The sequence below is a fragment of the Conger conger genome, chromosome 2 (genome assembly GCF_963514075.1).
Source record: "Conger conger chromosome 2, fConCon1.1, whole genome shotgun sequence".
In the NCBI taxonomy this organism is placed as follows: Eukaryota; Metazoa; Chordata; class Actinopteri; order Anguilliformes; family Congridae; genus Conger; species Conger conger.
The window spans coordinates 67,557,203-67,574,265 of NC_083761.1; the positions used below are offsets into that span (position 1 = coordinate 67,557,203).

At 38.2% G+C, this 17,063-nt stretch overlaps 2 protein-coding genes across 2 annotated transcripts in view; both read left to right on the forward strand.

Moving 5' to 3' along the window:
* Positions 1-12,340, forward strand: part of LOC133122127 (urotensin-2 receptor) — a 34,777-nt gene extending 22,437 nt beyond the window's left edge. The window contains exon 3 of the mRNA XM_061231865.1: positions 9,099-12,340. The gene's annotated coding sequence lies outside the window, so the exon portion shown is untranslated. The remainder of the gene's footprint in view (positions 1-9,098) is intronic.
* The window catches only part of hexd (hexosaminidase d), a 202,138-nt gene that overhangs the window by 48,141 nt on the left and 136,934 nt on the right, over positions 1-17,063 (forward strand). The window lies entirely within an intron of this gene.

The window sequence follows — 17,063 nt, forward strand, 5'->3', positions numbered from 1 at the left end:
TTTTTAAAAGCATGTAATTGTTTCTCCTGTTGTGAGCAGCTGTGGGGCTCTGGGAGGAGAGGCAGAGGAGCCCACCATCCTTCCTCTCTAATTGAATACGCTCTCCCTCAGTACACTCCGTCATTGTGGTGCGGAATTTGCTCTTGCCACGCCACTGTTTGAAACCAAGGCATGAATAAAAGCACAAGACTAAAGGGGCTGCGTTTCGACAGTAAAGTGAACCCCCATTGCTCTGATTACCGCACATCCTCCTCGTGTGTAGGTTTTATAGAGCGGCTTAATAGGACACTAAATGAATGGAAAAATACTGAATGAATGATGCAATGAAACAAACAAACCAAGTACAGCCTTTGTATTACTGCCTTTATACCTGATGCAGGGCAGTGAGAGGTTAGAATTGAAAAGATGATTTCATTCTTTACCTATTTAAAAGTGACAGGGTAGGTAGGTAATGATCAAATGATCAAAATGCAGTCAGCCTGTCACTATTGTGCCTAAAGACTCCAGGTTGTGCTGTAACAACACTCGCTTCTAAAATATGTGGGGTTATTTTAGTTTTCAGCTTTCTCTTCCTTAGATTAATTTTGTAAACCTGAACCTTGGCTCAGAATGAAAGATAAGATGGGACACAGGGTCATTAATACAGCATTATGCATGCAAGAGTAATGAACATGAAGAAAGTCTGAGTCATCCTCTGCACCATTCTTTCAAGCAAAACCCATATTTGAAAGCAGTATCTGTAGCTTTCAGTGAGATACCATATGGATCTTGTTGAGTATTCTTGCAGCCACAATCACACCTGAAAGAATGGGAGCTGCTTTCTGATGCATTGCAATTTTAAACTGCTGGAAAAAATAACTATCACTCACTTAAAGAGTAGGTCATTACCAGTATGCATGTCTTTTTAAGAACCGGCGCTAGCTGTATAGCATACCCTGCCTAATTTACAGATAGGAATGTCTGTTGATTCCAGTACTTTAGAGCTGTGAATAATTATGTGCAGAGGCAGTCATTCACAGGGGTTTATCCAGGCATTTATCTGCGCTAGAGAACATCCTTGTATTTTCTGAAGGAATTCTGATGGAAAGCCAATTTTTGAACAACAAAATTAGCAAGACTGAGAACCAAAATAAAACTGTCCAAAGCAACCATATTAAATGAATTTCCCCCTTTCTCCTTTCCAAATACAAGCTGCTTCTCACACACTAGTGTTAACATTAACTAATGAGGCGAATCATTATTGTTTTCACATTATTTGGCAAAGTCAAACCTTATGGATATAGTTTTTTCATTTATTTTTCATCTTACACTGCAGTGATTTAATCTGGCTAGTCTCAAAACTCAGCACAATTAAAGTTTGTGTGGTGAAAAACAAAGATACTTAAGGGAAAAGACTGGAGGGATGAAGCCAAGAGGCCTGAGAAAATTTCTGGAAACGATTCCTTCTAGAAAATGGGATGGGGACCCCTTACATATAATATGGGTCTGTGTACCAGGAAAGCCTCAGAGCAGGAATCTACTGTATATCAAGGAATATTTTTCACATGAACTGGACAAGAAACCTTCTCTTGAGCTTGGCAGGGTGAAAGTTTGTTTAAGACACTGCATGTACATAAAAACAGTGCAGGCACCCTCCCGAACCCTGTGTGGAGTCAGAATAACAGAGACTAGTGCATTACGGGAGGCAGACACAAAAGTAATGGAAAGACAAACAGTAGACATTTCGCCAGTGCAGCTGTCATAAATGAATGATAATGTGGGTCTATTTTGGAAGGGAAATTGGCAATCAGGAGACACAGAGAGTTTGACTGAGACCTCAGGGGATGGTGAACAACTACCATAATACAGAACGGCACACTCATGGAAAGTAGCCCAAAGGCAGAACAGGGCAGAGAGAGGGTGACTCAGAGGTCCTCAGACAAGAGCAAGGTCACAGAAGCTGTAGGACATCTGCTGCTCCCTGCACAAAGCTGCAATACAGATTCTCCTCAGCTGTAATACAGATTACTCCCACTTGTCTCAGCAGGTTATCAGCTATGAGGGCCACCTGTTTATCTCTCACACATGACCCGCAAGGCTTTGAACGTCTGTTTAAGCATGTCCTTCATGTCCTCCAGGGGTCATTGTAGCCACTGGCACAGTCAAGTCACTAATTATACAATTAAGTGGCTAATTGTGATGTTAAGAAAAACGTTTTGATTTGACTTACAGGGAAAGTGAACATGGATAGAATGTCAAATGTACACATTATGTGAGTGAATGAATGCCACCGTATCTGCCATACAGATTAATTTTACCAGTTTACCATGTGATAAAAACAACAATAGACACGCAATTAAAAACAAACATTAGTTAAGGCCGAGATCAACCCTGAGGTGGAGGAAAAGACAGCCTTGAGTGCCTGCCATTCTGTATAACAGATGTGTTCTTAATAGGTGCTTAATAATCCCAAATGTGCATTTTAAAATAACCAATGGCAGGACAAGTCTTCCAGCTAGAGAGCTTCGATGAAAGTATGCACTGTACTGCAGACCATGGCTTTACAGAAAATGTTTTGAAATAAATTAAAACAACTGACAGCATATCTGTGGTCACTGACAAATCAATAAGATGTCTATAATAATAAAAATGTTATTTTCAAATGAATATAACAAACTGGCTCAGCAGATCTAGAGCACAGACCAAATGAACCACCAATGCTTCCAAAAATTTTATTACAATCCTGATCAGCTAAAAAAGAAAAGCCATATTTTTGTCACCAGCTCATATTTATTATGGCCGTCAAGCAAGCAAACCTCCCACAACTGAATTCTACATTTTGACCAGACATTAATGTTAAACTGTTAACAATACCCATACTTAACCACACAGCTTAGCACCTAAATCTCCTGCCAACCATTTTATTATAAAAATGCTTATTTAGTTATTTAGTTAGTTATAAGCTAAATGTTATATAACTGCTCTCATTTCTAATGTGAGTATTTTCCACTTAAACATATCAAATATTGTTGTCTATGGTCCTAAACAATCTGACTGGATTTGACATGTCACTGAGTCTGAACATTGCTGTAAATCATGTGCTTAATTGTGGTAATTACTTTATCAGCACAGATTATTGGGCTGGTGAAGCTGGAATACTTGTTTGAATCATTTACTTGACGAGAAGGCTGTTGTGCTGAATTGAAGGACATGGAGAAAACAGGTGGAGGGAAACTGATGGCCCTACCTTGCCTGTCTGAGTAGATGACTGGAGAGATCATCTCCTAAAGACAGTGTAAATTGGTCTCCTTGGATGCCTCTCCACCCAGCTAGGCAAGACAAATAATCACCTCACCCAGAGTAGCTCCCAGTATCCACATTCATCTGATATTCTTGGCCAGGTCTTCACCTGAATTTACAGACATGCATCTCTTGTAAAAGATGCTGCTATCTGAACATGACCCTGAGAAGCCATGGAAGCAGGCAATCACAGTGGAAGTGATTGGCTAAGCCAGCACAGGAAATGAGTGCACAGGAGAGGTTACCAATACAGGAAAAGTGTTTTACATAATTCAGACTTTCAACAGACCGGATGCAACACTAAAGATGAATTGGAGGGGTCAGATCATGTTGTGTCTTTTTTGTCTGTGTGTGTGTGTGTGTGTGTGTGTGTGTGTGATGTGGTGTTTGAGATAATGGAGGCATGGACAGGATCAAGGTAATCTGCCCCCATGTTCTTGCAGCTGAGTCCATGCCCAGACCTGCATCAAACAAAGTAAACAAACACATTTCTTTTGGGTTTGCTGGTCGGCTGGGTTTGGCCATTAAAAATGTTATTATTTTCAATGCAAAGCATGTAAACACTGTGCTACTCCCTGAATATTCAATTAAATTTCATTTGTATAGCACGATTTACAAAGAACATTGTCGCAAAGCAGCTTTACACAGATTTACACAAATAATGGCACTGAATAATAACCAGCAAAAGGATGGTGAAAGAATAATAACTGTGAAAGGATGGCCTCTGTGGTTTCAGACTTCAGTGGAAAGTTTGTGAAGGAGCAGAGTTAAACATGCTGTGTGTGATAATGCTACCCCTGTGCTATCTCCTACTGCTGCTCTTACCAGCATGTCACAGATCCACACAGTAGCCCTCGGAGAACATGCCATCAATGCTTCCCTTTAGAAAGTAGACTTATTACGTATTACAGTAAATTACTAAATTAATACATGTTTGGACAAAAAATGAGAGGGCAAGTTAAATGACTACCAATAAATAGTCAGTACTCTAATCTGCAAAACAGCAAAGTGCTTAATTTAAGTGCAAAACCATATTCATATTGGAATAAATGCATAAAGTATAGTTATGAGTAAATTATATGGAAATAAAACATTCATAGAGCTTGGAAATCACACATGTGAGTGACCTTTGGATTGGAGCTATTCAGCACATCCCAGGAGGACACAAGCACGGTCCGACGCACATGACATGCGTCTGAGTGCTGCCATCCAGAGATAAGCAAAACCAGAGGAGGTAGACCCGCAGGGATTAGCCATGTCCGCAGGTGAATTTTAATTTAACTGTAAATGTGTTAAAGCAAGACTGTAATTTTCTCCCGAATCAAACATAGAGTACAAAGGAACATAGAGTACATCCTCGACAAAGTAGTTCACAGAGGCCAGGTCTCTCCCCTGATTGCGAGTAGATAGAGCGGCAACAATATGCAGGTGACTCAGGCTAATTTCCTTATACAGTATATGGTGGGGGAACAGAGTGGCACGCCACCGCTGTTAAGTTCCTTGGGGAGAACTCTGTACTATATTAATTGGCAATGGCAAAAAGGATGAACAGATGTGGCTCGGCTGCTTTACTAAACCTCAGCCAGATAGAGATTATCTGGGAGGCTGAGATATTCCCATAAATCTGACCAGGCTGGGTGTGCATGACAAGCAATGAGCACAGATACAATATAAGACAGATGCACATGTGGGGGAAAAACAGTCAAAGAATTACAATACACATGAAAAAAGCCTTACCAATACTTATACAATCGGGCACATCATTTTTATAATTAGTATGGAAATTATAATGCATTTAAAAGGCTAAATCTAATATCCTTGGGGGAAAATGACTCACAATATTCCTTTTTAAATATGAAATTATATTCAAGCCCATCCTGGGTGAGTTTAAATTGGACGTATGGGCTGTGGCCCACTGGTCTGCAACTCTTTGAGGCTCTCTGCATTCAATCTGACATCTGCACGGTAGAGCGTCGAATGCCAACTGCCAGATGATCGATTTTGGTGCCTGGGTGAATTTAATTTGTTGGATTTTCTTTTCTTTTTTTCGTTAATGGAAATCCTTCCCTTCTCCATTTTATCACACTTAGCAGACTGCGAGAACTTCAGAGCCCTGTGCCTGCGGCCTCTTCCTCTCGGCAGACAATTGCCTCCTTGACAGGGTTTTAATTTGGAGAAGGTTGTTTATATTTTAGTTCTTTAAATTTTTTGGGGGAAAATGCAATACAACATTGCACTTTTAGCAGGAATGTCATTAATACTGGATCAGAATAATAAATAGACGGAGTAATTCATCAAGCAGCATTCCATCCATCCATCCATTATCTGAACCCGCTTATCCTGATCAGGGTCGCAGGGGGGCTGGAGCCTATCCCAGCATACATTGGGCGAAAGGCAGGAATACACCCTGGACAGGTCGCCAGTCTATCGCAGGGCATCAAGCAGCATTTATCATTCTTTTTCCTTTAGGTGCTTAATATCAAACTGAAGTTGTATTAAACATTTTAGTAGATTGATACTGTTTTCCACTAATGAAATAAAACAAAATACAGTCCCCTCCAAATGTATTGGAACAGCAAGGTCAGTAAAAGCCTGGAAAAGCATCACGAAAGAAGAATGCAAGTGGGTCACAGGCTTAATGCTGTTATTGCAAGCAAGGGATATGCTACCAAATATTAAGTGTTATTTACTTTCATTTACTTAAATACTCTGTTCCAATACTTGGGTACTCACCTAAAAATTGGGTGGTCTGATACAAAAGGTGATATGTTCTAAGTAGTTCAACACATCTAGCTGTAATAAAAGCTGAAATTCTTGTCCTTTGTTCATGTATTCAGTTTATTGCAAAAACAAAGGAATTGACTTTGCTGTTCCAACATTTTGGAGGGGACTGTATATTACTATATATGTCACTGTAGCTGTGTCTCAAAATGGAAAAAAATGCCGCCTTCTTAGGTAGCCTTCTAAGGTGCCTTTATTTGGACAGGCAGTATCGATGCATCCTTCGGCAGGTAGGCTATCCCATAGTCCCCACGCTTCTTACTTCCGTTATTAAATGAATGGCGGTTGAAAATAGCGGCAAGTTCTCCCAGAACTCTACAACCGCTTGTCCATAAGTGCAAGTATACAGCAAGCTCAATATTTTGTTGTAGCTATATTATATGTAGTTATACATTTTAATGTCTTAACAAACTGTTTTAAGACCCTGTGAGCATTTCATGAACTTGCCAGCGAAAATACTTCATACTCATCGCGCATCACGTAATCACAATACCTTGACTCGTATCGTATTTCTGCCTTCAAAGTACGTCTCATTACGTCCTGCATAAGCACCTCTGAAGACGGCTTTGAAGCACAGTGAACTAATCACGCAGTGAGCCAACGAGACATCAATGCAACTGCCTTCGGTTTGAGACGCAGCCTGTGTCAGCTGTCCCCCTGGTCCTCTGACGAGTAGGGTTAAAGCCAAAATAATTTGTTTTGATCAAATATTCTAAAATCAATAAAGCTTGTTACTGTATATCATTATCGCTATAGTTTCCTCTTTGAACTGTGTATAGCAGCTGGCAATATTGTCTGTCACAATATTAATACACATCAAAGAAGGAAAAATATGAAGATGTGTTACAGCGAGATAATGAGAAAATGTCACACACTAATGTAATGACACCGAGCCAGTGGACAAAGTGTTCCCGCTTAGCCAGTTCATTCACATTCCAATGTCACAATGACACTGAGAAAATAAATAAAAGGTAAATGCTAATGCACATAATTAGGATAGCCTCAGTACCTTATTGACTCTTAGGGATATGGAAGTACAGGGAAACCAATTTTGTTGCTATCATTATGGGAAGAAAAAAGACAAATGCATAATTGAATTCAGGAACAGACAGACAGTGATGAAACTGTAAATAATACAGTAGCTAATCTGTTAGCACTGGAGACAATTCGCAGTAGTAGGGGTGGTATGAATGTCACCTTGTTGTGTTCATTTCCTCTGATTATGCAAAGGCAAAGCACAATGGCCTTGAAGCCAAGCTGTGGGTTATCGCTGCCAGGCAGGGGGGTTTCTGGGTAATACGGTACCGCACAGCAAAAAGAGCATTCTCCAGGGCGCTGACTGAGAACCATGGTCTCTGTGAATGAAGCCCACAAAGGCACAGTGAGATGAAGATTACACACACATACAGGAACGTCGCAAACTCAACTGCTGCACATTAGCAGCACCAGTCAACATAACTTTCCAGTTCAAGCGTAGAACTTTTGATATCCTAAATACCAAGCAAAATAGAAGGACTGAATGTGAAAGGAAAAATTTTTGAAAGTCTCTGGGACATAATGCTGGGAATGGACCGTTTCTGCCTGGGCAGCTTTTACCTATTATAATTCCTGTGGAGGTGGGTCGTCAGCCTAAAAGTATGGTTCAAAATATAATTCATCAGGTTATAGTTTCTGCCCAAGCCAATGAGAACCTCAGCAGTCAGTATTTCTCAGATATTTCTGTTTTGGATGGTTGCTATTTTTCCCTCCTCAAAAGAATACCTCCTGGTGCTGCTGTGTTAGACATGGAGTCTGAAAGCACACTTTTCTAGTCAAAACAGTGTCATGGTAATATGAGCCTGATCATGAAAAGTATCAATAATAAAAGCACCACTACTATCCATACTATGACTATTAAATCACAGCTCTTGTCAGAGTAATTGTGGAAAGTTTAATTTGACGGTAAGAATGGTTCTTTTGCGACACATTATATACGTAAAATCTGTTATCAAAAAATCATTTGCCCATCGGTCATGCAATAAAATGTCTGCTTGATAAAACGTTACGTATTCATGCATAATTAAATGTTCAGAGATCTCTAAATGTGACTGGGAATATTTGAATGCTTGGGCACAAGTAAAAGTTATTTTAATGAGTTTCATTGACTTCAGGCGATCTTCAGATAGGCACAGCTGTTGATGTTCATGTTCCTGAGAGATGTTCTGAGAGATAGCTCCAGCAGGACACAATGTTCAGTCATCTTCCTGGGCAACGATGCACGTTCGCTGCTGATCAGCACAGACACTGTCTGATCCCCTCTTTTAAATGCAATACCAGACTGACCTCTATTTACACCTTGTTATGAAAAGCAGGCTGCTGGCCACAGGAAAGAACTCTCTTATTGTCCAGAGAGGAAAAGGTGGGCCATAACTGCATGTTGGGTACTGGGGAAAAGTATTTGCCCAGTCCTTTTTTCCTCTATTATCCCAATGAATAGTTTTGACAAAATGTAATATTTCACAAAGGGAACCTTCAGGAAATACATTTTCACATGGGTGATATGTGAGTTTGATAACTTAAATGAAATCATTTAAAAAATGTGTTTTGTGTTTACTCAGGTTCCCTTTGTCTAATATTACATTTGACTAAAGATCAGAAAACATTCAGTGGGACAAATATGGAATAATAAAATAAATCAGGTACCGTATATAAAGTTTATGGACAACAGAAACATGATTGGGGTCTTTAAAGCTACTGCACCTATTTAAACAGGATCATTGCCAGTCCTGGAAGTTTTGTGTAAAGCTGGTAGCATTACACCCATCCATGTGTTTCCTGTCCTTGAATTAATGGGTTTTAAATAGGATGGTGGTAATACTGATGGTATTCTCCGGCCCTCCCTATATATTTCCTAGGGCCAGGCTATGCCAGCTGGTGCAGATGGACACACAGTGGAGTGGCATGTCATGCACTTCCCACTTCAACTCTGTGTGACTTGTGCAACCCTCCTGCTCAGTGCCCACTGAGTATTAATAGAAGCTTTTTTATTGCGTTGACAGGCCTGGGTGAGTACGGGGTGGAGAGACAGTGAAGAGGACGGAGCCACGAGTCTCGTCTGGCAGCAAGGAGAGGAAGAAAGAGGCAGCCATGGCAGGGGGAGGGTTTCCACATCAATACCATTCATATCTCTGACCGATGCAGGCAGTCAAGGACCTCAACGACTCCTCCTAAGGGATCAGATGCGGCTGAAATCCAAGAGTCCGTCAAAAAATCTGCCAAAGAGCCAATGGATGCACAGTTCTGTTTTCTAGGGGTTCTGTAGACCTCATGGCCCTGTTTTCCAGCTCCGCCATTTTAATCTCATCTTGGCTTCTTCTGGCAATTAGTACAAGAATGGTAATGGAAATGTCAGCCTTAATCCACCCCCTACCTCCTTTGGTCACATGAACATTCCTTATCATTTATAGATGATATCTTCACTTTAATAATAGCACATAACCTGAATTTATCCAGTGGTTTCTATGGTAGCCCAGGTTTATAGTCACATTGGCATATAGTAAATTTAATCCAAAGATGGGAAATAGCCATGTGACCAATTGAAACTAAATACATTACACAAGTTCAGATGGTTGGTCTAATTTGTACATGAAAATTACATGTAATTTTCTTACATGTAGTTTACTTTACATTTATGCTAAATGAACATTAATATTTGCAATGCATTAATTATGGCAATGCAGTGTAAGCTCTGGACAATCTCACACAAAGGACATGTTTACTATTACAGCACAATCCCTTACGAGTCCTACCATGTGCAATACGTCACCACTTCACACAGGCAAGACAGTAATCACAAAGATGGCAATGGTATCCACAAATCCCCTTCTATTGAGTATTATGTTGACTATTAATCATCATTAAGACAGCCCATGTCACCTTGTAGCATTTCTGCGCAGCCAAAACCTGCAAACTGCCAGTAATCCTACTATGATAAATAAAGAGACAGAACAGAGGAATATTTTCCCAACAAAAAACCCAACAAAAAGGGATTCACTTGGACTTTTAGTAATGTTGTTTTAATTAAGAAATCCACATTAGAAATCCCTGTAGCAAATCTGCACCTAAAATACCAATGGAGAAAACTGGCACAAAATGTCACTTGTCCCTTGAGATGCAAATCATTAGGATGAATGAAAGGCTGCTCTAGTAGTGTTTCATAGTAATGCTGTTCTCATAGTAAAGTGCTCTGCTTCTTGTTCACATATTTTGCATTCAACATGTAAGTAAAACCACAGAGTTGCATCGCCCGCAGTTTGAGTGTCTAGACGTAAGGGAATTTAAATTTAAATACATTTTTAATGTCATTGCTGTTGCTGTTGTTGTTGCTGCTGCTGCTACTGTTGCTGCTATTCTTCTACACAAATTTTGCTATCACTTAGCATGTCTGGCTTGATTTATAACGTCTCTTCTGAACACAAGTAGTTTCAGCCGATGAGGACAGTGGTACACAGGATCATTCCGTAGTGGGGTAATGGGGCCACTTTTACAGTACACTTGGTACAGACTGCTCCTCTCAGAGCTCTCCATATACTGACCCAGGAGCCACAGTGGATGGATGCTGCCTGTAAATCACCCTGAAGGGCACACTTCAAAACCAAGGATTCTTCACATTCAGACTCCAAATTTATTTTCCACAGGGAGCTGTGTACTTGGACGCAAGCAGGGCCGACATCTGCACTGCCGTCTGTTTTTACAGTCCTGGATGAATAAAACAGCCCTTTCTTCTCTGTAGTATGACATACTAATTTATATTGCATCTTTTTCAGAGGAATAATTCCTTCGGTTAGTGCAAGAACTGGGAGGAGATGTGAATCAGCAAACTCCCGCGGGAAATACATTTTCACTGCTTTCTTTGTGCTGTGGCCGCAACTAAATCATATACATTTTGTCAATGTTGTTGGTTGTATCTATGCCTTGCTGTAAATCCCAAAGGTGTTTATTTCATTTTGCAAAGTACTGATGTATATACTCAGTTTTCATTATATTATTTAAGAACAACTTGAAGCCAAACTGTTCTTGCACTTGCATTAAATATTCCTATTGGCAAAACTGAGAGGATCTCCTTGTGTAACTGGTAATGAAAACTCTGCTGAACCTCCACTTCAAACCGATGAAAACGGAAAATTGCTGCCATTTTATATCACACGCCGATCATATTGCATGTTATCACACTGTTTACATTTTCATAGGAGACAGAGTCAAAAGCTAATCTGTGAAGACAGATAATACCCTATTTGGATGGGATGTATCTGCAAAGTTATGCCTTACCCTAAAAACATTCTGTACCCTCTGACTTCAGACACAATTCAGAATTATGGTATGCGCATGTGAAGAGTGTTTCTGGACAGTATGTATGAGTCGCAAGGTTTATGTGGAATTTGACAATCTTCCCTAAACTAACAGGGTAAATTGAGGAGTTATGAGTAAAATAAAAAGCCACGTATTGCAACTGCCATGGGAATTTGGGAAATGAGGGAAGTTTTTAAACAGGATGTTACAATGGAGTCACAAATCATTTTGGAAATGCGCCAAACTGTACCACTGGCTACTGTACATAGTTATCATTCTTTAAGCATCCCCTTGTGAGTCAATAGGTATAAAGAGGTTGTCATTGGTACATAAATACTCCATGACACTGTATTCTCCACTATGGGCCCTAATGTGAATCATGCCTGGGGTACAAGCCATCTGTACATACATATGTAAGTGTTAGCTGACATGAATGCAAATGTACCCTGTAGACAAGAAAGAAAACACTTGTCTATTCAAAACAATTTGATCACAATTTTGACGGTGTCTTTATTTGCATTTTCCAGTAAATGTAAATCTCTTCAAAAGCTGAAGAGGTTTTAAGGTTGTTGAAAATGGCATGAAATGAAATATGAATCAAGAGCATTTTGTGCTCCTTAGACATCATTGAAACACACTCTTAACCCATATGTTCAACCACACATTGTTCAAGAGCAATAGATCCATATAGCCAGATATATTCATGAGTTAGGCAGTATTAAAGTAATTAAATTATGTCAGACCTTCAGTTACTGTGATAACAGGGCATGTTTCGAATGGATATCCATACCTCTTTAACACAATCATACAGTATCACAAAATCAGAGTGTCTCGAACACAGATTTGGCACAAAATATAATTTAAGTTCAATTTAAAATGAAACAGATTTTGTTTGCATAAATGGTATTCTCATTGTCACCATCATGATATATTTCCGATTATGAAGCTAGTATATTGTTTGAAAAGTTATTCAATGGTGTATAGTTTGTAGTCAAAAAGATTTCTTTAAAGGATCTGTAATGAATTAAAGCTTCCATTTTAGGGATGCAGTTTTGGATGCTCTTTTACACACACAGTCAAGGCTGCCGGTGGAGGAAACTGGAACACTTTGTCCTGGGCCTCGGGGAAGGTGCAGGATGTGGGGTGTAACTTTTTGTAATTTGTTACAAAATATATTGGGGGGGCTGAATGGTGGGCTCCCAATATATTATGTCCTGGGCCTGAGAATTCATATCTGACGCCATGCACACAGTTAAATCAACTGGTACCGCTATTAAACTTGTTTGTTCAATTAGTACTGGACATTTTGCTGTGCATGAACAATAAAAGTGTCAATAAACCATCATAATTGTTTGTAAGATGAGTAAAACATTTTTACTATTTCAAATTTTGTATTTGTAAAATGTATTTCCATTACCAAAATCAACACTTAACAAAGCTGTGATTTATTTCCTTCTATATAAAGTCAGTTCAATGAAACAAAACAGTATGTGGAATATGTGGATAACTGCATAAAGTGTTCTTGCCAGATGAACAGATTTTAATCATCTCCAGCATTGCCATTCTCAGATATATCTTTGTCAGATTACCTTCAATTACATTGAAAATGTTCTGCCTGCAAATAAACAATAAAATATTGTCTCATCAGTCAGGAGTTTTCATTATTTCAATTGAACCACTATGCCCTTGAAATTGGTTAAAAGCTAGTAATGTTGGCGATGTCTGTTGTTGTTTTGTGTTTTACGCAATGTAGTTAGGAGAAGACATCTTCATAAGATGATTGCTATGTAGCATACAAAGTGGATGCAGTAACTAGCTTGTTATATAGTACTTGATATACAGTATGTGATAGTAGTATTGTTATTTATCATTACAATTAATACAAAATATAACACTAGCAAATACAGCAAAATGTGTCATAACTATTTATATTGCACCTTTTGAGCATACAGAACAAAATGCTTCACAACAGTGAAAAACAAATACATTAAAAATAGACCATGCAATAAGAGACAACACAATACTTAACAACAAATAAAAATATAAAATCAACGCATTTATAAAGCAGATAACATTTTAAAAGGCAAATAGACAGAAAAATCCATAGTATAAATAAATTAACATGAATTCAATGTAATTTAAAAAAAAATTGTGTATGTGTGTTTACAAAAATGTAATCAAATCATCAGTGGGAAGAATTTCACAGCACATTGTACCTGTATGATGGAGCATGTGACTAATAAACTTTGATTTGTTGATTTAATTTTTGAAGATAAGGGAAATGCTAGACCTAAGTCCCCTGATAGCACATGCGGTAAACTCCTCAACCAGAAATCCTCTAAATCCAGAAATCATGAACAGCAACTCACAAATGCAATATTCTAATGTATTGAACACTACACTTAGGTTAAAAGTCATTTTCAAACACCACTTTACTTGTAAAAAAAAAAATGTGAAAAAAGGTTTCAGAAAAAATGGGTTTAACTTACAACCCAAGTTTTCTATTTATGCACTGAATAATCATTAATAATAATAATCAATGCATTATTCAAAAAAAGATATAACTACTCCATACCCAAGAGGATAGGCCAGCTAATGAATTAGGTAATAAATAGCAATACTAATGAAATTATAATGCACCATTTGTATCATTTTTGTATCCAAAAGTACAAAAAAAGTGACAAAATCACATACAATAAGAGTACCATAAGGCAGGAATTCCAATTACCACTGTGAAAGCACCTTTTATTTCAATAATATTATTTTGAATAATATTTGTTTTCAAAAAGAAAAGATTATTTGAAACAGAAATATGGAGGTGTGCTTCTCCTCGTCAAAATATATAGGGCAGCACTCACCTGTTTTTGACACAGCAGCCAGCACTACCATCTGCCTCTTGAAGTCTGGGCTCATCAGTACTCAGGGCCCCTTGAGGTCCTTGAAGACTCTCTCAGCTATCAGGCTCCGTCTCACAAAGATAGGCCGTAAATTCATTGTGACATCTGTAAGGGGTGAACCAAGGGATTTAGTTAAGAATTCTAAGGAATGTTTTGATCTCCCAATTTCTTTTGATTAGCTGTTAGTCACACCAGCATTAAACAAGCACCTGATTCAGATGTTCCTCACACTTTTGTAGATAAACACATCATCCAGAGAAACATATTTAGAGTGTTTTTTTTTACTAGCCATTGCATCAGTGGAGTGTCAGAGAAAGCCCATACAATCCAAAGGCAAGGACTACAACCCATTGTGAGTGGCAGAGACAGTGTTCTCCCAAGATCCTTGTGCCTGGGTACGTACATAACTGCCTGTGACCCTTTGTGGCAATACTTACGGAGTACTAATAAAGTAGAAAATAAATAAATAAATAAATAAATAAACAAGTATTACAGTCGGTCATCGCCCCTGACTATAGGGTCAGCATAACATCTAAAAATGTCCTTATGTTTTTGAAAGTCAATGTAAAAGCATACTCCCATCATGCTTCGGGATTAATACAATGGGACCGCTCACTGCATGACTCCCCATCTTAAGCATCCCCATCTTGAGGGGGCTGAGAAATTATGCTATTTCATTTCGTGCTTCAAAGCTGCATTAGCAGTGACATAGAAACTTGTGATTCCTGTGCTTAATTATTAAGTGAAAGAAAAGCGTGACTGTCATAGGAGTTCTCTGAAGTACTCCTATGGGTGCTTGTCGCAGAAACATTTATTAGCTATGGCCAGAGCTCTGAAGTGCTGTGCTAATGATTGTGCCAATGCGCTGTGTCACATTGATTTTGGAAAGCAGAAACCTTAAATCTTTGTATTTAGCCACCTCTTAACATAAATTTAAACCACATCCTTTACCAGAAAACAAATAATGCAATGTTCATTTCATGTTCTCACAGTACAATATACACCAATCAGCCACAACATTAAAACCACCTGCTTAAACCAGTTTCTTCATGATTAAAAATGCTTTCAACTGTCTAAACCTGTCTATAATATTCAATTATATGATATGTGTACTTAGATAAGCAGATAACATAAGTGAATTGCATTCAAAAGTTTCATTTTTAAATGAAAATGTACATCTTGTAAGATGTTTATACAGTTTAAAGCATTTTTAAACATGAAAAAACTGGTTGAAGCAGGAGGTTTTAATGTTGTAGCTCATCTTGTAGTTAATTACATGTGTTGCTCTTTCTTGCTAATCTACCTGTATATCAATTGTGGCAATACACTCACTATGAAGCTCACTGCCATAAATTCTTTGGACTTTTCTGGATACCATATTTTTCCCATTAGACATGGAGCAAAGCTGGAGAGACAGAGAGAGCAGAACTCATCATTCATCATCTGCACCAAGGGAGCAATGATTTAACCAGGGGGGAAGGACACAACACTAATCAGTCTAATAAGTCATTAGTTTGAAGCAATTGTTTGAGGCAAGATATGTTTTAGATTTTTACCGAAATATATAATGTCTGAAGTTTCTCTGGCTGAAGAAGGCGACATTCTTGTCTAGTTTTTATTTTTTTTACTTTGAATGAAACCTCTGATTCTTATTCCAGGGCCAACGAGTTTAAAGTTTCCATGACAACATGTACATAAACACTGAAACACAGGAACAGCTCTGTAATGTTCTATTATCTTGACACAGGTATCTCAGAAAATTGAAATTATTAAATGGTGATAGACAGTAATTTCTCAATGAGATGCCACTTAAATACAGAAAATTTGTCTGCCAGTATTAAATCATTCTTTTCATGTTTGGGATTTTTTTTATTATCCTGTCAACTGAAAACTCTCCATAGCATGCATCTCTCTCTCTCTCTCAAAATGAAATAGCATCATTTCTCAACAACACTGTTCACCCTATCCACTTTGTCCCCTTGTGGTTGAGGCATTGACATCTCAAATTATAGTTGCATTAATATCTATACTGTATCATACAAAAAACTGTCACCTAATAAAACTGCAAAATGGCGATACTAGATTGTTAAAAAGACTCTCGGCTAGTGAGAACAGCACTTTAGATGCTTATCAGCCCAGCCTCCCCCTAGCCACACTCATGGTTTACAACCCCCATCTCACTACAGACTAAGGCAATATTTAAACAATCCTTGATACCATTTCTTTATGTCAAAAAATAATGTTCCAATATAAGAACAAAAATATACAATTCAGAAGTTGCATGGATAAACACACTGTATTTTCTTTCTTAGCTCACTTTTATTCCACGCCTGGCTGACATATTTTCAGTTTGGGAGAAATATACGTTTGTTTAGCAAATTATTCGATACAGACATATTTATGGAACCAAATATCCCACCCAGTTATGAAGCTACGACTGTTTTCTGACTAACATTAAAGTTTATTTTGTAATCCATTCAGCCATTTTTATATTTTTGCTGGGACTATACCTAAGCAAATGTTATCTTGAACTACTTCATATTGTTGCATAAATGCATTGCTAGTTTTTTGCTAAACTATAAAAGGCATTTGGTATTTGTTTTTGGTATTTTAGTGTATCTTGTATGTACATGCTCCGACATAAATTAGCTCTGTCTCAAATTTGAATTTGAATGGTACAAGCCTCTTCTTTAATTTAAGTCTGTGTGCGTCAATATAGTTTTTTCAGATATTGACACATTTATAGGACTAGTACAAAATTTGTGGAAATTGCCCTCT